At 39.2% G+C, this 25,362-nt stretch overlaps 1 non-coding gene across 1 annotated transcript; it reads left to right on the forward strand.

Annotated features, from left to right (window-relative positions):
• The first annotated feature begins 17,020 nt into the window (after positions 1–17,020).
• Positions 17,021–17,103, forward strand: trnal-cag (transfer RNA leucine (anticodon CAG)). Its single transcript has one exon. It is a non-coding gene; the product is annotated as a tRNA-Leu (tRNA).
• The last annotated feature ends 8,259 nt before the right edge of the window (positions 17,104–25,362 follow it).

A 25,362-nucleotide genomic window follows, 5' to 3' on the forward strand; every position in this document is an offset into this window, starting at 1 on the left:
AAAGCTGAAAACCTGAAACCATTCACATCCACAAATGCGTTGGAAGTTAATGTTTACAGGTTTTCTTCTTTCTTTAATTTTTTTGTGTGTGTGTTTAACTGAAGAAAGCAACTCAGACATATTTGGAACAAGTGAAGGACGAGTCATTAATGACAGAATTTTCATACTGAAAGAAATGTCCTGCTCATTGTAGCTAATTCAGCTAAGTGTGTAGCCCTTGAGTACTTAATTAGAATTCAAAACAATGATCATGTCAGTCCCAGCTTAGGCCCTATATCATATTGGCCACAGAATGGACTACTTAGTGTTGTAATGAAATTAAACAATTAATAAAACTATGACTTGCCATTTTCTAACTCTGCTTTTTCTGTACACAAGATGAGGTTCCAGCTTCAAAATGACACCATTACACTGAGCCTGAGTGGGGCGGTTGTGCTGCTCTGTGATGTTGTGACTGTCCAGACGCTGTGCAGTGAAGAGTTCTTTATTAAAAGAAAGGACATTATTTTCAAATCTGTAGATATTAACAAAGAAAATACAATGATTTTAAATAATGAACAAAAACCTTACTCTTAGTCAAGTTGAATTCATATGGCCTCTGCATTCTATTGCTACAAGTGGAAGACAGATGGGTAATTATGTCTGCAACCCACTAATTTGCAGATTTTTCTACTGTTGTCTAATACATACATTGGACTTGTAATCTAGTGTCTAAAATTTCTGCATCTCAAATGAATAAAAACAGTCAAACCCACTAAACTATTAGATGCATTATTACTGCATTAAGCAATTGTAATGTCATTTAAGTGTAGTCCAAAATGAGCTTTAATTTGTTTCATTAAGATTATGATTTAAAAAACATTGCCTGCATTCCAAAAAATCCCCCCTCATGTAATACATATGATCAATGGTAAATTTCTGAGAAGATCCAAGGTAGTTCTAGAGTTTTACCATTACCATCATGACTGACATAATATTTGACAGAGCAGACAGCTTGTTATCTCTTTATTACAATTTAGAGATGATAGATTCTTTCTTTTATTATATAAATTGGTAAAGGCCAAATCTTACTGGTAATAGTTTATGATATTCATCGTGTGACACACATGAGCTTATGTTAAACTTTGAATAATGAAAAGTTGCATTTTTACTTACAGAAATAAGGGCGTAATTAATTATATGCGTATTAAATCCTTATCCCATATATCCCATTTCATATATCCAATTCCAATTCTCCCCAAAATGAAAGAGCTTCAGTTTAAAATGATTAATGATGTGTATCCATCAAAAGAATTCCTGAGATTAACATGTAATACTTAGGAGAACTCTTGTCAATTTTGTGAGAGTGATATTGAAACCACTGAGCATATTTTCTACAATTGCATATACTCAGAGTTATTTTGGGCTCATGTACGAGACAGAATGTCTTATGTCAATATTAATGTAAACCCATTTCCTATAAACAAGTTAAATTTGGTGCAAATAAAAAAAAAATTGTACACAGCATTACCTGGTTAATAACTTTCATGCTTCGCAAAATTCTTCATTCATAAATGTAGGTTAAAAAAAAAACAAAAAAAAAACTTTTTTTACACTTTATTAATGAACTTGCTATTATTGCTTCATCACTTAGTACTTTGTCAAATGATAAAGCCACTAAAGTAACTACTTTTTTTCAGTGAATTCTGCACCATATAGCCTTTTTTATTTTTTATTAATTTTTGTTTAATTATTTACTTATGTTTATATTTTTATTGTCAAATACAACTGTCATTACCATATGCTGCTTTTTTCCCTATATTTGTGTCTGCTTATTATTGTAATTGTATTACTTCATGTTGTTTATGCATGTAAAACTTTGTAAGTATTTTTAATTAAAAATATGTGTGTGTGTGTGTGTGTATATACTATTTTTACATTTTTTAATTATATATATATATATATATATATATATATATATATATATATATATATATATGAGAACAATCAAAATGTTAATAATTAAATAAATTATTACTCTTAAATTATAAACTTAAAACTATAACCTACACACACCTTACTGACACCCCTTACTGACAACACACGTTGTTGCACAATACAATCTATCAGTGCACATGAGCAGTACAATATGTATTGCATATTAATGCATATGTCCACCCTGTCAAGGAAGGATTTGTGACTTGGTGGACAATGACGGAGGACATTTTTTTTTCATATTACTTAATATTTCACTCTGACAGGGTGGACATGTTAAGCTTGACAACATTCAGTTTCAAAAACAACATGAGGAAAAATAGGAAACATAGGTGTAGATAGTTACTGTGTGCACATCAGATGTTTAACCTCCTCTAAAGAAAAGCAAAATGGGCACTGGGATGCCAATGAGTACATCAGAGGGTTTCTTAAAGGGGCATTTACCACATCATGACAGGGTGGACAGCAATTTCAAGAACACACGCAAAAGGATTAAAGATATTATTAAAACAAAATAAAAGTTATTAAAATGACTTTTTTTAAATAACTTGTTAAATATAATAAGAATATTTATAAATCTTTAATTTGAGCCAATTTACCTACTTTTTAGACTCACTGAAATGTCTGAGCAGTGTGTGGGACATGGCAAAATCACATCTATTCAATGACAGAATAATGCAAACATTGACAAAAAATCTTTCAAAACACTTATAATTCTACCTGCATGTGTGTAAAGGTTTAATCAATTAAATAAAAACATCAGAGTTTCATTACTGTGCATTATGTCCATATAGGACTGATTCAATGTTGTGGGACACCAAAGGCACTTTATAGTAATAATGACCCAGCTAGTGAAACTAAAACATGTAGTAGTAATGGGTACTTTTTACTTAAAGGGCACCTATTTTACCCTTTTTCAAGATTTAAGATAAGTCTTGTGTCTCCAGAATGTGTCTGTAAAGTTTCAGCTTAAAACACCCATCAGATTATTTGTTTAGAATGTTGGGATTGTCTGCTTTAAATACTTAGTCTTAATGGATTAAAAAAGTTTTTCAAAATTGTCTTAAACATGTTTAGAGAAAAGGGTTTGATCAACTCGAAATACTAAATATATGTGTGTCTGTATGTGCGAAAGTGGAAAACGAGCGAGAAATGTATCAATAAGTCATGACTGCAACAGTAAGTGGCAAAAAAAAGCTAAACAAAAAGACTTTTATTTTGGCGTGGCGTGTGACGTCATAAGGCTGCGCCGCTTGCGCGCTGTGATTCGACAGGAGAAAGGTTTGTTTTAAAGCTTTTAACACAGATATGAAGCGATTGATTAAAGTTTCATTTTTTTTCATCCCATGCTAAATTATGTACCTGTTGTTAACAATATTATTTTAACCCTTTATACAGTGTAGTGCTATTTTACCCACAGTAATCGAGGGCTATTGTTTGAATAAACTAAAGCAACAGAAATGTGTGTAATAAGTGTTTTAATGAAGGTTTAATTGATTAAATAGCATAATGTCATTCCATTCTAAATATACATCACTATGTATGAGAAATGGAGTACTAGTTTTAATCAGCTCATTCTTTCTAGCTCAGACTTACTCTTTTACCTGGTTTCTTTTTGTTAATTACTCTCATTAGAAGAAACTGTTGAAGCAAGTGTTGAATAGAAGTTATTTTGTTTTTGCTCATTGTTTCATTTATTTTAAACAGAACATTTTTATTGTTTTGTTCATTTTAAACAGGATAAAGTGTCCAAACGCAGAGAAAAGCTCCTGCTGAAGCGACTGATCTCCACACTGTTATAAAGATGCCGTTTATTAAAGAGGAGAGTGAAGATGTGAAGATTGAAGAAACATTCAGAGTCAAACAGGAAGATCTGCAGGAACAAACAGGTTGATTAAAAAGTCTTAAATTTACTGAAATATTTTGTTGTAGGTCTTAAATTTTTTTTTAAACAAGTCTTCATTTTCCTTTGTTCAAGTTCTGCTGCTCAATCTGGCCAAAACCCATACAATCACCAACAGTCCAACTCAAAACTTTAAACTTTTCATTAAAAAAGGTCATTATAACTCTATTTATCATAATAGTTTAATTATTTTCCTCACAATAACATTTGTTTAAACATTCTCCATGCATTTACTGCTGAGGACATCAACCTGGACAGATTGTTGTGCATAGATTAGGCTACGTTCACACTGCAGCCAAATGTGGCCCGAATCAGATTTTTTTGCCCACATGTGACTCAGGTAATGATAGTGTGAACAGCCCAAACTGCATGTAATCAGATCTTTTCAGGTCAGATCTGTGCCACTTTCATATGTAGTCTTAAATCAGACACAGATCTGATGTTTTGCAATGCGACCGCAGTGTGAACAGTTATGTCGGATTTCATGTGACTTACATAATCTTCGAGCGACATGCGTCATCATTCTGTGCTGCAAACATCCTCTACTCCTCAGCAGCATAGTAGGATAGCACACATGGCAATTACTTTTCCACAGAAAGTTGGTTGTTCATTTTGAAAAAGATTTTGGAGGCAAAACTGGTGCTTGTTAACGACTGAGGCACGGGTTGATTGCGAAGGTGAAGAGCGTTGTGCGTATTGCGGGTAGGGGATCCGTGTGCAAAGGAGGAAGAACTTTCTCTTTGAGAGAAAAAAAGGCATGTGCTCGAGCACACAAACACCCCTTCAGTACGTGTCTGCTGTTTATAACGGAATAAAATGAAATAACTGCAAACGGAGATAAAACATCTCCGCCTTCACAGTTCAGTCTGTGGCTGCTCATTAACCCTTGATGAGTTCACTACACCGGTGGTCAAACAAACGCGCACCGCGGTTGTCATAAATCACAAATGATCAGTGTTTTCAATGACAAGTGACTTATTTTAGATTTTAAATGCTGAAATACACATTAGTAGTAGCAGAACAATCATTTTACAGTTCATGAAATACACCACGAAATACACACAAAAGGGCAATAATCATATAAGCATGATCTGACAATGTGCTTACTTCATACAGTATCACGTGTGCATAATTAAACATTTTGTGCTGTCCGTAACTATACATTTGCACCTGCGGGTCCGTTTAGGACCATGATTTGTTCACACTGCAAATCTGATATTGGCCACATTTATAAGAGCAGTGTGAACAGCCATGCAAAAAAATCAGATTTGAGCACTAAGCCTCGCAGTAGTTTTTAAAACTTTTTAAAAAACGTTTGTCCATTTGTTTTTTATTTTAAAGAAAGTTTGTTTTGGAAAAAAGTGTGTTCTCTTTGATTCATTGGATGGAAACACTGCTTTATTCGCATATCTTTTATGTGATATTCCAGTTTTACAAATAAATTTAATTCGCATTTTTGGATGGAAACAGCTATTGCCTACATTTTAGTCACTCAAAGAACAAAGTCATGTACGAGAATGGCTTGTCCTTTAATGAATATTTATCTTAAATTCACTGAACTTCAACAGGGACATGTACTGTAACTAGATTAATGGGATTATTACTCGTTCTTAAAAGTAACCAAGTTCCATCTGTAACCAAAGTGGGCCTCATCATTACAGATGTTGGAAAACCAGAATATCAGTTTGTGTAAATTGGCCGCCCAATAATAGTATAAGAAATTTTGGCATTGCCAATCCACCCTCTTCCTTTTTTTCCAAGAATTCCTTTCTTATGCGAGGAATTTTCTTATCCCAGAGAAATGTAGAAATTTTAAAGGAAATAATCTTCCCAGCCAAAGATAAAGGAAGGGTTGACCACCGCGTCATGTCTCGTTTGGCTTTGTCTAATGTCGTTTTAAAATTATTATTGAACTTCTTATAAAACTCGGCTGGGAAGCCATCAGGCCCTAGTGCTTTTCCGGTTTTAAATTTTTAGATTGCATTTTCAATTTCAGAAGGTGTTATATTTCCTTCTAATGCCAACTGATCTGAATCACAGAAGGATGGTAATTCTAAATAATTAAAAAAGCTCTCAATACGTTCAGTTTAATTTATCTCAGAGCTGTAAAAAATGTATAGAAGTTTTTAAATTGATCATTAATTCCCTGTTGATCAGTAATAATACTGCCATCATCCTTACTAACTGCTGCTATAAAACCAGCTGCTGAGGATTGTTTCAGTTGGTACTCAATAACCTGCCAGCTCGTACACCATGTTCATAATGAATCTGGCGTGATCTTATGTGGAGATCCTCTGCATTTTCACATGTCAAGGAGTCATATTCCGCTCGCAGATAAAGTCTTTTCTTATGGAGCTCTTCGGAAGGCGATGTTGAGTGTAGCTGATCAATTGTATTAATTTTATTTATAATCTCTGTAAACCGTTTTGACATTTTTTTTTATTTGCACTAGCTTGATATGAAATGATCTGTCCTTATATATGCTTTCAGAGTATCCCGTAGGATGCTATAACTTTATCTCTGGGGATTCGTTTGTCTCAAGGAAGAAATCAATTTGAGCATCAATAAATTTTACAAAATCGTCGTCTGCCAAGAGTCTTGAGTTAAACCGCCATGTACATTGGGGGATTACATTGCCTGGAAAACATAGCTTTAGTGAGACTGGACAATGGTTCGAAATAATAATACTACCATACTCTACTTCTGACATTGAGGGAAGTAACTGATTGTCCAGGAGAAAATGGTCAATACTGGAATTGGTTTGATACACAGGTGAATAGAAGGAAAATTGCTCGGAAGATGGATATTTAAATCTCCAGGGGTCACTTACACCATATGTCTAAAGGAAGGAGTTGATACAATGTGCTGGCTGATTTAATGTATTACTCGAAGAGCTAGAGTGGTCCAAAATTGGGTGCAAAACACAATTTAAATAACCTCCTAAAATGTAATTGTGTATGTCTAGACTAGGCAAAATTGAAAATAAATCACTGAAAAATTATACATTGTCCCAATTAGGAGCATACACATTGGCCAGGACCACAAACATGTTAAAAAAAATAATAACCTTGGATTATTACATATCTGCCAATTTTATCCAACACATTTGACTCCATAACAAACTGTACATTCTTATGTATGAGTACAGTAACGCCCCTACTTTTGCTATTGAAGTTAGAATGATATAATTGTGTATAGCGAACACCTTGTTTTGTTTCACTGGGTGATTTAGCCCCACACATTCCAACTGGTAAAGTTTGTCTTTACTCCACACATTTTATGGAGGTCTGTCGAAAACATTTTTCATAAGCATCCGAAAGGTATCTGTGGGTTTTGTATGTAGGGGTGTGGGGGGGAGAGAGAGGAAAGGAAAAAAAAACAGAAAAAATAAAAAAAGGGTTGATCGCACATACACTTATAAACACGAAACAACACAATATTAAAAGCTACTCACACTCTTAACTAGCTTACCATGTGGGACCTCACATATAAAACAAAACCATTTGAACAGTTCTTGATGTTTTACTACAAAGCTACCCCATTATGGACAAAATATACTTGAGAACTAGAAATAAGAACAACGAACATGTGCTATAGTAGTAATTTCACAGTTAACCGGAGAGTGACATTAACATTTGTATTGTCTTTGACAGCCCAGTGTACTCCCGTGATTGTCTTCATTTCAATGGCTTTCTTCAAAATATCCTCTTTTTCGGAAAAGTAGTGGCATTTAATCATGAAGGCACGTAGTGGTTCCTTGACATCCACTAGTTTGCTGCCTAGAGTGCGGTGTGCCCGGTCAAAAGTGGAGTCTTCTTGAGGTTCAGGGTATCTTTCAGGAGGCCGGCTACAAATTCCATCACACGTCTGCCATGCTCCCACCCTTCTTTAACTCCCGTAATGTGGAGATTTGAGCAGCGAGACCTCTCCTCAAGATCCTCGCTTCGGTCTCTCAGCAGAGCCAGCTCCTTTTTCACTATACTAAACTCTTTTTCCAGGGTAGTAAGAGAGTTGAGTATCCACCCAACACAGACTCCAGACCAGTCACTCGCTCTTTCGCTGCTTCCACTCTGGAGTTAATGTGCTCCACAGCATTACATAACTCTGTCCGAAGCTGGTCAATTTGATTGCAAAGTTCATTTGACTGTGCAACGGCCTTTTCTTCAATTTTAGAAATCAAATCACCCTTTAGTGCATCAATAGCTTGAAGGACCGCACTGTTATCACTTGCCGGAGCCGTCTCTTTCTTAGAAACAGCTTGCTGTATGGGTTAGCATTAGCATTAGGGTTAGCTACACGACCTGGGATGTTGTCAGGGCCCGGAGCTTTGCATGTGTTGATCCTTCTGAGGGACCTCTCACACTGTCCGGAGACAGAGACATCACCTGGTCACCAGGAGGAGGTGGCATCTTCTGTGCAGTGGTGCTGTTTTGTCCCTCAAAACGAGCGAAGAATTTGTTCAGCAGGGAGATGGTGCTGTCACAGGCCTGTGGATGGGGTTTGTAGTCTTTGATGGTCTGTATTCCTCTCCACAGACTCTGCGTGTCTCTGCTGTCATTAAGAAAAATGGGCTATTCCTCTGGAGTACTGTCTCTTAGCCTCTCTGATGCCACTGGAAAGGTTGGCTCTAGCTGTCTTTAGGCATGCCTAATCTCCAGCTCTGAAGGCAATGTTCCTAGCCTTTAGGAGGCTGAAGACCTCTCCTGTCAGCCATGGCTTCTGATAAGGACAAACTGCATGACAGTTATGTCGTCTGAGGCACTGAGTTGGGGGAGGGGGAAAGCTTTGTAAGCTCCTCTCTGTGTGGTGTAAACAAAGTCCAGCGTGTTATTGCCCCGTGTTGGAAAGTCTATGTGTTGGTGTATTTTTGGAAACACACTCTTTAGGTCTGCATAGTTAAAGTCCCCAGCCAGGATGAGAATAGCATCTGGGTGGGCTGTCTGCTGCTCACTGATGTGCAATTACAGGTCATTTAGTGCCTCACTCCTGTTGACGGCATTGGAGCTGGGAGAATTGTAAACAGCGAAAAGCAGTATGGCTGTGTATTCCCTTGGTAGATAAAACGGCTGGCACTTTATAACTATAAACTCCAACAGTGGTGAGCAGTATTTGCGGACTACAACAGTATCGCGGCACCAGAACTCATTGATGTAAACACAGAGCCCGCCACAGTGGGTCTTACCTCCCGAGACAATAGCTCTGTCTGCTCGGAAGCATGTTAGCTGGTCGAGCTGAATGCCGCTGTCCGGAACGTTGTCACTGAGCCAAGTTTCCGTAAACACAAAAGCACAACAGTCCTTTACAGTCCTTTGAGATCAGCGAAGTAGACGGAAATAGTCCAGTTTGTTGTCTAGCGAGTGTACGTTCGCTAGAATGATGGAGGGGATAGCAGGTTTGTGTGGGTTAGCTGCTCGCCTAGTTTGGATCCCCCCGCGCTTGCCCCTCTTCCGCTTCCTCTCGCGCTGCTTGAATCACTTCCATTGTGGGCAAGGTGTTGAGGTGGGGGTCGGAGGATGAGTAGGCCTCCGGAGCAAACCGAGATCTTGCAGCTCCTCAGTGTCTGCGGAGTTTAACTTGTAAAGTTCTGTTCTGCCGATGTCGAGCAAAAATGTTTGACGCTTAAGGACAGATAAACGCGACGAGGATGTACAATAACACTGCGACGTACAAGACGAAGAACACAAAAACACCGTTTTGTCGGGAGAGAGAGAAGCCGCAGCGTGTGCATGCGCCGCCATCTTGTAAATGATACATGTACATCTTGTACATGAGCGTGACTGAAAACTACATTTGATCAATGTGTTACATCTGTTCTTTGGTACTTGCCGACTGTTTGTAAATTCAATACTGCATTTCCTAACGTGAAACTATGTACACTAGATTTCTGATTAATAATGGTTTCTGCATAGCCGAGTACTTCCTATATTAAAAGTGTTAAAATCGCTATGGAAAACAAGTCTAATATCATCAACAGTGGACATTTTGATAGTGTTTCACAACATGAACATGACTGAAGTTTAATCTTTTTATTACTTGTGTCAATTTTGGCGTCAACTTCTGACGAATGCGGGGAACTGATGTGTGCAGCACCGTCACAGAGAGAGCAAGTGTCGAAAAAGCAGAGGGGGCGAGTGCCCGAGGGAGCGATTGCACGTGACACCTAGAGCATGCGAGAGAGCCATTTCTTTGCCTTTTTGAGCCCTCAAATGTGTCATTAAGTTTGACATGTTTCCCCCTTACACGCAACTTTTGAAAAGCACGTTGCTGTATCAGAACCCTTGCTTGTAAAATACACTTTAGAATGATTAGTTTAAGGAAATTTGATGAAAGCGATCATGTGTGTTGATCTAAAGAGTGTCGCTCTCGCTCACTGAAAACCAGGCTGAATGCGCTGTACTGCGCGCGTTCACTAAGCAACTAACAATCGCCTGACATCGCCTGTCTGTATTCCTCAAAGTTGTTTAGAATTAAATGTGACACAATGCCTATGTGTGCCTTTGATGCCACCCCTTGATGCTTCTTACGTCCTTGTCGCAGCACCGAAATTAGGCACCGAAATTCATATGCTGATTTGATTCGCTACATACTGGTTACAAAGATACCGGTGCTATAATGGCACCGGGTTTCAGTACCCAACCCTAATTAGTAGGAGGCTAGTAGCGAATTCCGCCTCCCTATGGTTGCTTCGCCCTATATTTATCCTGATTCAAGTTGAATTACGCTCAGAACAGCTAGACTCCGACACCTATAAATGCTTATTTTCCAGTATAGGTAGGTTTAAGGTAATAGTATTTAGGATAAGAGCAATATTAAATGACAGTTTGCATCTTTACATCGCGCCATTCCAACCGGAAGTCCAAAAAAAACAATATAACAATAATCACAATAAAACACAAAATCCTCAGCATTTATAACTCAAATGAAAGTGAAAGAAAAAAATGCAAATCATTTCAGGTCAGTCAAATTTGAAAACGGGGAAAAATAATACTGATAATAATAGTACGTGGAGAAAATAAAGCAAGAGAATTAAAATGAGAATTTGGGCAAAGAAAACAAAAACTTTTGCTTCTTACCCACGAGTGGAGGGGTCATGAGAGGGGAATGGCGAATGTGGAGGTGTGGATGTGAAGGGGAATGGTGAATGTGGAGGTGTGGATGTGAAGGTTGAGGGCGTCGACGAACCCAGCCGGTGAGTAGCAGCCACGGGTGCCTAACAGGAAACTCTGACACTGTCAACTGTGGAATGAAGGCTTTCAGCAGCTGACTTCATGTCAGCGAGATAAATTGGTAAGTTGACCATAAGTACACTGCACTGAAGTCTTTGGTGATGCACTTGTTCACAGACGTCATGAGTTCTTCAGTTACAACACAGCGGTCTTTGCTCTATTGCTTCGATACGTACTTTCACTTTTTGTTAATCACAGCCAGTCGTTAAGTTTACACTGCTCATCTTGACCCGGTCTCTCTTCTCTACTTGTTTCCCTGCAATGCAACAGTTCAGTCAACTTCTCTTTCTTCCGCACACCACATCATGCTGCCCTTTTCAACTCTCCTCTTCTTCTTTTATACTCTCACCCATTTCCTTTTTGCTGTCCCATGGGTGGAGACCAATTAAACAATGTTGACTGTCATCACAGAAAACACCACCAATCATAAATGCATGATTATAAGCTGTCATGGCTTTGCAATCAAATATATGTTGTTATAATAGAGGCCAATGGAGAAAAAACTGCCATGAATATAACGAAAAGGGAGTAAATTTGTCCAGAGTGTTTTTCATTTTTTACATTTTTTTTAATTTTCCCAGAATATGTCAAAATAAGCTGTCCCCAAATATCAGTCCGTTTGCTGAAACACAGAGAACGTTTTGGCCAAATTAAGCCTCAAAATCACCCCAGAATGGATGAAAATGGCCCAACAGCACACAAGAGCAAAGGTGCACTTTCAGCCTTTATGCAGATGCTGTACAGGTATGTCTCGTGTCTGAGAGGCAAATATTCAGCTGTTTGTTCAGCTGTTACCCCAGAACTTTTTTTCTGATGTGTTTACACATATCAGGCTGATGAACACTTAACACACCTCACACAGAATCTTCCATACCCCTCACTGCATACCATCAATATGTAGCATGCACTGCACTTTAACCAATCCATACTTAAAAACAATACTGCCTACAGCTATTTGTACACCTATTCATTGTACATATTGCTGTCAACAGTGCCAATTTTACATTGTCCTGTTTTTTGGGAGTATGCTGTTGTATGTTGTTGTATTTTGCACTGTCTGGAGCCAGCACCTAAGCTTTTCACTCATCATAGCACACGTGCTGCAGATGATGTGACAATAAAAGTGATTTGCCAGTCAGGCACAGAATGAACAAGTATTCCCTGTCTGTTTTACAAATTTTAGAAAAACATTTTGTTGTAATTATGAATATATACAAATAAAAATAGGCCATTTACAGTTTTCAAATCTGTGTCTTATCATTATGACCAAAATGGCTTTTATGATCAATTTTGTAAGAAACGCTGAAAACTGAACCGAACAAAATATGAAATTTAAATCTGATTTATTTACATTTAATGTGCATCAAAATTAAAGTGTGTGTAGCCAATGTTTCCAGTGTCTTTTCACTTTTCAGCTTTTGATGAGAGTTTTAAGACTTAATGAAAACTAATGTTTTATTTTTTTTTATTTCAGACCTAATTGAAAATGAGGGGAGTAAAGAGGAGGAACATCATGTCAAAATTGAGGAAAATACTCATTTAAAGACTGATGGTATTTTGAAAAGGAGAGATGAGAATTGTTTCACCTGCACCCAGTGTGGAAAGAGTTTTGGAAGAAAAGGCAATCTTAAAATTCACATGATGATCCACACTGGAGAGAAACCATTCACATGCATTCAGTGTGGGAAGAGTTTCAACCAATCATCAAACCTTAATAATCACTTGAAGATCCACACTGGAGAGAAACAATTCACATGCACCCAGTGTGGGAAGAGTTTCAGCCATTCATCGTCCCTTAATCGACACATGATGATCCACACTGGAGAGAAACCATTCACATGCACTCAGTGTGGGAACAGTTTGGCAAGCAAAAGCAAACTTAAGATTCACATGATGAACCACACTGGAGAGAAACCATTCACATGCATTCAGTGTGGGAAGAGTTTTAACTGCTTAACAAACCTTAATCAACACATGAGGATCCACACTGGAGAGAAACCATTCACATGCACTCAGTGTGGGAAGCGTTTCAGCCATTCATCATCCCTTAATCGACACATGAGGATCCACACTGGAGAGAAACCATTTACATGCACTCAGTGTGGGAAGAGTTTCAGCCAATCATCATCCCTTAATCTACACATGATGAGCCACACTGGAGAGAAACCATTCACTTGTACTTAAGCTGCAGTCACACTGGACTTTTCTCCCCATAGACTTCCATTCATATGCACGCGAATGCGTCAGACCGGAAATGCAAGTTCGTGCGTCACATTTTGCAGTTCACTAAGTTGCAAAGTTCAAGCTTGGTGAGCTCTGATCTGCGAAATCGCATCACTTGACTGTGTGAGACCAATCAAATATCACAACATGACCTCTCTGGAACGAAATTTAAAATATGGACCAATCGCTCACCTTTTATTGCTAATTACTCTCATATAAAGAAACTGTTGAAGCAAGTGTTGAAGAGAAGTTATTTTGTTCCTGTTCGTTGTTTTATTTATTGTAAACAGAACATTTTTATTGTTTTGTTATTTTTTAATAGGATAAAGGGTCCGAACGCAGAGAAAAACTATATATAGTAAGTCATGACTAGTTGGTGGAACTAAACATGTTGTAGTAATGAACATTTTTTACTTGAAGGGCATCTATTTTACCCCCCTTTTCAAGATTTAGGATAAGTCTTTTATGTCTGTAAAGTTTCAGCTCAAAACACCCATCAGATTGTTTGTTACACCTTTTATAATGTTGAGATTTTCTGCTTTAAACACTTAGTCTTAGTAAGTATTTTTATTGTCTTAAAATGTTTAGAGTAAAGGTTTTGATCAGCTCCAAATACTGAATATATGTGTGTCTGTGTATGTGAGAAAGTGGAAAACAAGGGAGAAATGTATCAATAAGTCATGACTGCAACAGTAAGTGACAAAAAAGACTTTTATTTTGGCGTGGCGTCTAATGTCATAAGTCTGCGCCGCTCCCGCGTTGTGATTCAACTGGAGAAAGGTTTGTTTTAAAGCGTTTACACTTATACATAGATATAAACATCAGATGTTGCCTACCCTGTTGTTATCTATTAGAAGGAATATAGACGCAAATATATCTTTTGCTGGCATATCTCCGTTTATGCTCTCGACATTTTCACAAAGGTAAGTACTTAAGAATATTTAAGTAACTTTACAATTGTCATTGCTTGAGCTTCAAATATTTAATTTAATTGAATGTAACACATTAGTTTTGGGGGTAGAACTGCATTTAAATCTTAACGAGCAAACTTAGTTCATATAGATTTAAGATTGTGCAGTAATTGATTGTTAAAATATTGTAAAATACTTTTTAAATCTTAGTTACAACTTACATTAACAAAGCAAAACTATCCCGTGAACTGCCAAAATATAGACAGCATGTTACATGTGCCACAAGAGACAGTAACATATTGGATCACTGCTATACCACAATAATGGCCCGTTTCCACTGAGTGGTACGGTTCGATTTGGTAAGCTTTTATGGCCGTTTCCACTGTCAAAAGGCCTACCGAACCGTACCGTACCACTTTTTCGGCACCCTTTCGAAAGGGTACCAAACACGAGAAAGGGTACCAAAAGGCGGAGCCACACGCGCAGCTGAACGCTATTGCTTTACAGAGATATGTCATTTGCTTACGCAAAAAGCTAGAATGAAAACAAAAAAAACCCCGCCATGTTTGAAATACACAGCGAGAGATTATAGCGGAATTATAAATACATATAATAACGAGCCATGGTCGATCTGACGCATCTTGCCATCATTGCTTCAGAAAGTGATACAGTAACACTGACAAAGCGCCGCATCAATCTCTTTGCGTCACAGTTTACGAAGCGTAGCAGTGGCCCTGCAACCTTAAGGGGCACTGTAGACTGCAATGTTTGAGGCGTTTGCGCAACATCAAGGCATTGTCCACAGCAACTTGGAAAAGCATGTGTTCAAAACAAAGGACATGGGCTTTAAAGCAAGTGCACCGAAACGGGATCAAAAGAATTGTCTTGGAATGCCATGTAGTGGAATGTCCTGAGATGCCGTTTATTTTTAATTCAATGGGATTCGCAGGGCTTTTCGGCTAATCCTCTTACAACGTCAAGTCATGACATTTGACGGATCCACGTCAAACGTCAAGCGATAACGTGACAGGAATGGGAGCATCTTTCCATCATTGCTTCAGACTCAGGAGATGTTCTTGGAACGTCACGCCGCATGCCCTCCAGAGGAGCTGTAGCTTTTTTAGCCCCCAGGAAGCATAAACGGCACGGAAGGTAATAAAGTACGCCGCCCGGTCCCCTAAGTGCTCCTGTGTGCCAAAAGGTATGACCTAGCCCCGTGTGAGGCTCGAACTCATGACCTTCACATTATGAGACTGACGCACTGCCTACTGAGCCAACGAGGCGGCCTGCTGCAGCTGGGCAAGCTGTGATACACCAGCTTCCATGTCATGGTGCTGCGATGTGGCTCCTAGGAGACAGCTCCGGCTAAGTTTGCATGTCAGGATGGCCGAGCGGTCTAAGGCGTGTTCAGGTCACAGTCTCCCCTGGAGGTGTGGGTTGGTATCCCACTTCTGACAAACCTAATCTTTGGCTGTGCGTTCAGGCTCAAGTATTTAACTCTCTGGCGCCATGTCCGAGTGATACAGTAACACTGACAAAGTGGCACATCAATCTCTTTGCTTCACAGTTTACGAAGCGTAGCAGTGGCCCTGGCAACCTTAATGGGCACTGTAGACCGCAAGTTTTGAGGCATTTGCGCAACATCAAGGCATTGTCTACAGCAACTCAGAAAAGCATGTGAACAAATCAATGGACGTGGGCTTTAATGCAAGTGCACCAAAAGGGCATCAAAAGAATTGCCTTGGAATGCCATGTCGTGGAACATCCTGAGATGCCATTTCTTTTTAAGGCAATGGGATTCGCAGGGCTTTTCGGCTAATTCTCTTACAACGTCAAGTCCTGACATTTGACCCTTTGTGGGAAAGAGAAGAAAAAAAGTGGTGTCAGTCAGTCAACGCATATTTTTTAACACGCTGTTCTGAATGTGTGTTTCTGGATGCGGTAGTTCCTATCTCCGGATAATGGGCACGAGTATCGCTTCACAGGTCTGGGGGTCCAGCATGTCGATGCAGTGCCCGCGGACAGCTCATGCTCTCACTGTGAGGACTTGGCTGTTGCACAGCTGAGATCTCAGGCTCAAGCATTTAACCCTCTGTCATGGTGCTGCGATGTGGCTCCTAGGAGACAGCTCCGGCAAAGTGTGCGTGTCAGGATGGCCGAGCGGTCTAAGGCGCTGCGTTCAGGTTGCAGTCTGCCCTGGAGGTGTGGGTTCGAATCCCACCATGACGTGTTCAAAACAATGGACGTTGGCTTTAAAGCAAGTCCACCGAAACGGGATAAAAAGAATTGTCTTGGAATGCCATGTTGTGGAAAGTCCTGAGATGCTGTTTATTTTTAATTCTATGGGATTCGTAGGGCTTTTCGGCTAATCCTCTTACAACGTCAAGTCATGACATTTGACGGATCCACGTCAAACGTCAAGCGATAACGTGACAGGAATGGGAGCATCTTGCCATCATGGCTTCAGACTCAGGAGATGTTCTTGGAACGTCACGCCGCATGCCCTCCATTTGAGCTGTACCCTTTTTGGCCCTTGGGAAGCATAAACGGCACGGAAGGTAATAAAGTACGCCGCCCGGTCACCTAAGTGCTCCCGTGTGCCAAAAGGTACAACCTTGCGCCGTGTGAGGCTCAAAGTCACGATCTTCAGATTATTAGAATGACACGCTGCCTACTGCGCCAACGAGGCGGACTGCTGGAGCTAGGCAAGCTGTGAAACACCAGCTTCCATGTCATGGTGCTGGGATGTTGCTCCCAGGAGACAGCTCCGGCTATGTGTTCATGTCAGGATGGCTGAGTGGACTAAGGTGCTGTGTTCAGGTTGCAGTCTCCTTGGGAGGTGTGGGTTTGAATCCCACTTCTGACAAACATAATCTTTGGCTGTGTGCTCAGCCTCACACAGCTGGCGCAGTGAAGCTGCCCTAAAACGGTGTGTTGTTTGATGGGGCTCATACCAATCCCCTTGTGGGAAAGAGAAGAAAAAAAGCTGTGTCAGTTAATCAACACGTTAATGGACAGTAAAATTATGACATCAGAATATAACTATTCAAAATTATAAAGTTGATTTATTATGTTTAAGACATGTGCTTGTCATCTGTTATTGACAACATTATTAGACTATTTTTTACTGGTGAAATTAGAATTTTGTCATTATCAACCGCCTAGCAACACCTCAGCAACCGCCTAGCAACCACTTAGCAACGCCTTAGCAACCGCCCAGCAACACCTTAGCAACTGCCTAGCAACACCATAGCAACCGCCTAGCAACATCTTAGCAACCGCCTAACAACACCTTTGCAACCGCCTAGCAACACCTTAGCAACCTCATCAACCACGGAGCAACACCATAGCAACCATCTAGCAACACCTTAGCAACTGCCTAGCAACCCCTTAGCAACTGCCTAGCAACCACCTAGCAACGGCCTAGCAACACTTTAGCAACCATCTAGTAACATCTTAGCAACCGTCTAGCAACACCTTAGCAACCACCAAGCAACTCCTTAGCAACCACCAAGCAACACCTCAGCAACAGCATAGCAACACCTTAGCAATCGCCTAGCAAAACCTTAGCAACTGCCTAGCAACACCTTAGCAACTGCCCAGCAACCACCTAGCAACACCTTAGCAACCACCTAGCAAACCACCTAGCAACACCATAACAACCACCTAGCAACGCCTTAGCAACCACCCAGCAACACCTTAGCAAACGCCTAGCGACATCTTAGCAACCGCCTAGGAACACCTTAGCAACCACCTAGCAACACCTTTTATGTTTTAGAATAGGATATGTCATATTTTTTATAATATTAGTAAAGCAAACACAGGCTCTATATGTGCCATTTACATATATTTCAGTTAATATGGAAAACGAGTGCATGTTTTTACAAAAACTAATATTGGATTTTATTTTAAATGCTTGTGTAAAACAATATAGTTTGCACAAAGAAATGATGGGGTTCTTCTCTAAAGAAGTTTTATAGTCCACCCCGTTTAGAGTGTCATTATGGGCATTTTACGTTATAACTAACATGGTTCAAGTGATGGATCTGCGACAGAGAAACTAGGGGTTTTGGGAAACACTCCTCATTACATTACAACAATGCATCGTACTCTGATAGTTCAACCGCGAGTTTTTTGGGAAACGCACCGCTGCCTAATTAACCTAATTAACCCCTTCCAAAGCAGGGGCCCGTTCACGGTCCGCTGGGGGCGTGGCCGGGCGTGTCTTATGATTTATGACCTTTGTTCCGTAAATAGATACAACCTTGTGTCAAAACCTATGCATCGTTAGAAAGCTGTAAACCTCAAGATTCATGTTCTAAGCTTGTTTTTCAAATCAATGTATCACAGAGGAAAGGGTTAAATGAAATCTCAAAGGACCGCCCATTTTAACACGTGCAAAGTACGCCGCAATACTTACGTTTTATCTCCTGTAGTTCTGATCAGCGAGGACGACTCCAAAAAACAACTACATCCATGATGGTGTAAGGGTTCACTGTCCAAAATGCATCCCAGCTTTTGATCCAAAACAATGGAAAAATTTCGGAAAAACGAAAAATACTCCCATTGTTTACAAAGATCATTTCAAGGTGAAGTAATCAGTAACGACTCTTTTCGATGAAAAAATATTTTTATCCGTATTCGATCGATGAAAAGTCTTTGTTTTCTCAAAGTTTAGTCTCTTCCTTGCAAAATAAGTCCGCCTTCGTCTCCCTCCTTCAATCACAGGCTTTGTTATTGTTCTCAAAACAAAGGCAGTGCTTCACTGGCTCAGAAGAGGTGTCAATCTTCGCACGTCATTTTCTACTTGTCAAGCCAGCTAATGTGTAGACGGCAACGTTTTGATGGATGGAAGTTGTAGCCAATTAAAAGACCTTTACTGTGACACGCCGTTTACGTAGTACACAGTGGTATTTACACAGATTACACGTGTGTAAACATGTTAGTTCCACGTGCGCCCTCGCCAGTACGCACCGTGTGCATAGAGTGCAGTGAGACATCGCTTGTTTTTTACCGATCGCCTTTCCATCTGAGTTTTTCCAACTATGGATCGTCAGGTTGAGAAGAGTTTTTGCGGTGTTGAGAGTGTTTTGGAGGAGATCATGAGAAGCAGCGACGAGGAGCAGCAGAGAGATGCGGAGAAATGTTTCTCAGACAAGGAGAGCATGGCGTCGAGTATCGATTCTGCCCAGGAAGATATGTTTGTTGATGGACTCGATCCCGTTTTAGATCGGTAAGTTTCTGTACCTTTGTTTTGAATGTTTGAAACTGTATTTGCAGTGTTTGTTTTAGCACAGCAGCTTTTTGATCACTAAAGTAACAGCAAGAGTGATAATGAAGGGCCTACACGAGTAGGCATACATCGTGTTTTTAAAGATTTCACGTGTCCCTTATAAACACGTAAATCTGATGCACTGAAGATAAAATAACTGATAGAACAGATAACAAAGTAAAATAATGTGGAAGGAAGTAAAAGTGCAAATGGTTTGTACATTGTTTATCGTGTAATTGCATTTGTTGCTTTATGCTAGCTGTTTTGTAGGTTATATGCGGTTATATTGTGTCCAAATGCACTTCATATACATTTGCATTGTTTTTATAATAATGTAAAATACATTTGGGAGAAGGCAAAAACACGACAAATGATTTATTATATTGAGCATTATTTTCAAAAGTATTTTTAGGCTTTTACAATTGTAAAATGATGGAATATTGATGCTTGTAGTTGTTGTATGTCTCTAATATATGACTAAAATCCTTATTTGCTTTTGTGTGTGTTTTTCTGTGCTAGAAATAGGCCTTCTGACACGGATGAGGACTGGAAATTCGGAGTCCAGTCCTGTACGACGGAAGAGACGACGACAGTCATCTTCATCATCTTCATCTCCAGCTCCATCTTCTGTAACTATGAGGGGGAGAGGGAGAGGAGGGAGAGGTGGGAGAGGAGGGAGAGAGAGAGGAGGGAGAGGTGGGAGAGGGAGAGGTGGGAGAGAGAGAGGAGGGAGAGGGAGAGGGAGCAGATGCCAGTCAGTGTCTGATGTGTCCCCTGGCACCTCACATGAAAGATGGAAGGATGTGGATGAAGATGACAGTGGGCCTCCCCAGCCTGTGTTCAGGCCTGCTCGTGAACCTGGGCCACAGTTGGTGACAACTGACAGATACACACCGCTGCAGTTGTTCCAGCTTTTTTTTACTCCATCTGTGTTGCAGACCATCACGCAACACTCTAATGCCTATGCAAGCAAACAACGCCAGGAAACAGACAAGTCATGGAAAAGCATCTCTGTGGAAGACATGAAGTCTTACCTGGCGCTTGTGATTTTCATGGGTCTCATGAAGGTGTGTGCTTTGACAGACTATTGGAGGAGGTCTGACGTGTACAGTGTTCCCCTTCCTGCAAGGATCATGTCCTGTAGGCAATTCTGAACATTGCTAATGCTCTCCATCTTAGCGATCCTCAGGATGATGAAGCAAACGAAGGAAAGAAGGGAACCGCAGCCTATGACCGCTTGGGGAAGATCAAGCCTCTGTATGACAACATCAGGGATGCCTGCAAAGCATTTTTTCATCCTGGTCAAAACATCTCCATAGATGAAAGGATGGTGGCATCCAAGGCGAGGTCTGGGCTCAAGCAATACATGAAGAACAAACCCACTAAATGGGGCTACAAGCTTTTTGTTTTGGCAGATTCCCAGTGTGGTTATACATCGGTGTTCTTTGTGTACGAAGGCAAGCGCATGTCATCTCCGAATGGGCTGAGCTATGAATCTGTCATGGCACTCATAGATGAAAAGTATCTGAGCACTGGTTATAAGCTGTACGTGGACAACTTTTACACCATTCCCAAGCTTTTCAGAGACCTCCTCTCTAAGAGGATTTGGGCATGTGGCACCATTCGTTCAAACAGGATTGGTTTCCCAAAGACGGCCACCAATAAGCTGCCACCGAATGCTCCACGAGGGTCATTGCGATGGATCAGAGAGGATGACCTGCTGTTTGTGGAATGGAAAGACACCCGGGAAGCGCTGATGTGCTCCACTTACCACAAAGCATATAGAGGTGACGTTTATTGTGCATGTGCCAGTCCCTGTTGCTGTGCTGGACTACAACAGGTTCATGGGGGGAGTGGACATGTCAGATGCCCTCATTGGTTACTACAAAGTGCTTCATAAGACACGGAAGTGGTAACGATCCTTCTTTTACCACTTTGTAGACATTGCTGTTGTCAATGCCTTCATTTTGCATCAGCAACTGGCCAGAGCAAAGAAGGAAAGACCCCTGACCCAGAAAGCATTCAGGGAAACCCTTGTTATGGAACTCTCAGGTTTGGAATCAGGCAGAGCTGCAATCCCAACTCCATCTACCATCTGCCACAATCCGAAGCACATCTCGGATGACAGCACTTCTGGACGACGAAAGTGCAGACTTTGCCATCAGAAGACGCCAGTCATGTGTGCAACATGTGAGGTGCCGCTGTGTTTCCTTCCGAAACGGGACTGCTACAATGACATGGCATCGAAGGGAGGGGAAATATTGATTAGTGTGTGGTATTTAGTCTGTCATGTTCCATTTTTATTTGCACTTTATATTGTTCAAAGTGTTCAAAGCTAATAGTTGTTCAAGAATTTTTTCCAAGTTTAGGTGGAGTTCAGACCCTGAGAAATGCAGTTCCAAGGAGTGAGGTGATGAACAACAATCCACATCCAGTAAGTTTTGATCTTGTGTTTTCTCTAGTAATAGTGGATTCAATTTGTTAACATTTCTTTAGATTTTTTTTTACATTGGCTGTCTGTGTTTCCTTCTTTTTTACAGTGTGTATCTTCTGATTCTGCACTGTTGAAAAAAAATGTGACAGGCTGGCATGAGGCAGTATACTTACACACACACAATTATACACGGTGTTACAAAGTTGATTTGTTTTACTTACACACTTTTTCCGCATGGGTTTCTTCGGAGTCTGGGTTGTTGGAGAAAATGTGGCACGAGGTAGTCCTAGGTAAGTACTCACACATGTACACATCTATACATAGTTACAAAGTTGATTTGTTCTGCTTTTACAGTTTTTCTGTCTCTGTTTCCTTTGTTGCAGTGGATGTCTTCTGAGTCTGCACTGTTGAAGAGCACATAAAATGCTGACATGAGGCAGTACTAGGTAAGTACTCACACGTACACTTCACAGTATTCCACATTTGATTTATTGTGCTTACACACTTTCTAACTTTCTATCTCGCTTTCATGTCTTTCAGCGTCTTTGGTTTCCAGTTGGATAGACAGCCAACCTCTGTATTGTCTTTAGTGTAAATAGTTGCATTGTTGATCAAACATTAAAATTAATATTTTGCTGTAACAAAAATTGTAATAAATTTTTTAAATTTCTTCAAGTGTTTGTTTTCCCTAAATTCATCAAGTTTTTTTCAAATGCATATGTACAGTATGTAGTATCTAATATCATTGGGAGTCTCCAAATAGCCATTTTTAAAGGTTTCCTTGAATTATCTAGAAATAAAAGTTTTCAAAAACTAAAATGCAACATTTGATTTCAAGAAAAATTTTTTTTTACAAAAGACTAGTCTAGGCGTTGACTATTGTACCAGTTGGAGTTGCCAAATGGACACCAGGTAAACAAATGAGTTAACGCCACAATTGTTGATCTGAAATAGTTTTTTTTCTTGTCTTTTCCTCCTGATTTGGTGGGCAGAGCAGTTCTGAATCAATTTGCATGTTTGTGTTATGTATTTTTGACTCATTTGGGCACTTGGTTACCAGGTGTCCACTTGGAGTCTCCAAATGGTCTTTTTAAAAGGATGCCTAGACATTTTTTAAATAAATGCTTACAGAAACCACATTTTTGGGAGTATCATCCTCAAATTTGAATTACAACATGGGCATACATACATCTTGATGTTTTTGGTGTTTTTAAACCATTACCATTCAATCAACATCCATTTTTTCATAAGTGAAATCTTTTAAACAAAGTCGCGAGTAATGTTTTTCTATATTTAACCATATTTTACTATAACGCTATACAACTTTTGGGTCATTTTAACTCCTAAATAATAAACATTTAAGTGTCTAGTTTTAAACAAGACCACATTTGTGAAAATGGACCTCAGGGTTAAAAAGCTACATGCATTTTTATTTGGCGTTTTTTGGAAAATGTTTAAAAATAGGGGTGCTGGTTAAGTGGTTTTAACAAAACAACTGTATATAAAGACCAATTTAATGGAACGCAAACATTCTAAAAGTATATGGTTAATGTATTATTATAAAAGACTGATTTTTCAACATTGATTATCATAAAGGTATTATGAACTAAATGCATTTCTTTTGACAAAATAAAATTAAGCTGTGCAATATTATTTGAGCACACAAACGCAGCCTTGTTGGTGAGAAAACCTAAACAAATTATTATGTTTACAAACATTTGACAAGTACTGTGGATAGTATTTAAATTAAAACCTTTTCGATGAGGTCTAGCAGATCTGCATCTGTAACTGTAGCCTTTGACAACTGATCTTTATCAATGTCTACAAGATGAAATTGTAGATCCACTCCTGAAAAAAGTTAGGGGGAGGGCCATCTTGTGTAATGCTTACAGCCATGATTTCACCAATTGTCCTAAAATGAAAAAGGATACATTTAAAACAAAATCTAGTATATGATGCTATTAAATATACCTATAATTGTCGTTCTGAAAATCTGTGGTTGAATACTTCAGATTTTTTCCCAGAATTGCCTCCCTCAAAGAATTTTGCCTCAATCCCAGCCATCATTTCTGCAGAAAAAAGTTATTACTAAAAAATGAATACTAATACTAATAAACAAAGCCTTGGAAAAATAAAATGCTGACTATATTTTATAAAACACAAATAAATTCATATGAGGAAAACTAAAACATACCTGTCAAGAATTCTTTCATAAGGGCACCACTGTCTATCCCAGGCTCTTCAATGAATGTTACTCTGAGGGGATTCTTTGGAGAAGACTTCTTCTGACGTTTCCATTGCATCAAGCCTCGATTAAACATGTCCTCCCTTGTGACGCAGACACTGAAAATAGTTGTAGGATCTATTGCTTCTTTGAGTTTGTGGATTACTTCTGTAATGCTAAAAAAATTAAGTTAAATAGATGCATTATTTAGTTTTTTTTTGTCCAAGGCAAGTAAACAAACAAACAAACAAACATATAAGTAAAAGATTAGCAAACTTGACAGCACCTGCTTTGCTTGTCTGGCTTTTGCACAGTAATGTCCAAATCCATGTTTGGTCTATTTTCACATCTAGAGATATTATATAAAATTAAATAAAAATATATCACTACATTGCACAAACCAAAACTCAATTAAAGCCGCAAAGCATTAAAAAAAAAAAGCAATATTTATAACCTTTCCCCACAGGTGCTCGCGTGTACTTCAATGTAGTCTTGTGAATACATGCCAGAACACACTGGACAAGAAACCTAACAGAAAAAAACAATGCAGAAAACAAATGGTAACAATTTATAATAAGGTTGTATGAACAAACAATGAACACTACATTTATTACAGTATTGATTCATATATGTTAACATTGATGAAAGTAAAGTTGTTCATTGTTAGTTCATGTCAACTGAGTGCGTTTGCTAACGTTAGCCAGCATGAATTTGAATGTTGATAATGCATTAGTTAATGCTGAACTATGATTAATAAGTTTTGTACAAGTATCGTTCATTATTAGTACATGTTAGTAAATACAAGAACATGAACTAATGACAGCATGTATCAATACAATTATAAATGCATTTCTTACAATAATAAGTCATATGCAAAAAGCTAAAAATGAAATGTACAAATTTTTCAAATTAAAAGAGGTCACCAAACTTGTTACTCAAGGGCTGGTATCCTGCAGAGTTTAGCTCCATCCCTAATAAATCACACCTGAACATGTCTGCAGGACACCGGTTCTCCATAACTGAGCTTGGTGACCTCTGATTTAAACATTTAAGCACTGCAATCATCAACATTACCATTGGATCCATCACTGACACAAATGAATTCACAGTATCCAATTCATCCTCGAACTGTGGATATAAACATATATAAATGATATAAGATTTAATTTTGAGAGACCCTTTGAGAGACCTGGCA

This window comes from Danio aesculapii, chromosome 4 (assembly GCF_903798145.1).
Source record: "Danio aesculapii chromosome 4, fDanAes4.1, whole genome shotgun sequence".
Classification (NCBI taxonomy): Eukaryota; Metazoa; Chordata; class Actinopteri; order Cypriniformes; family Danionidae; genus Danio; species Danio aesculapii.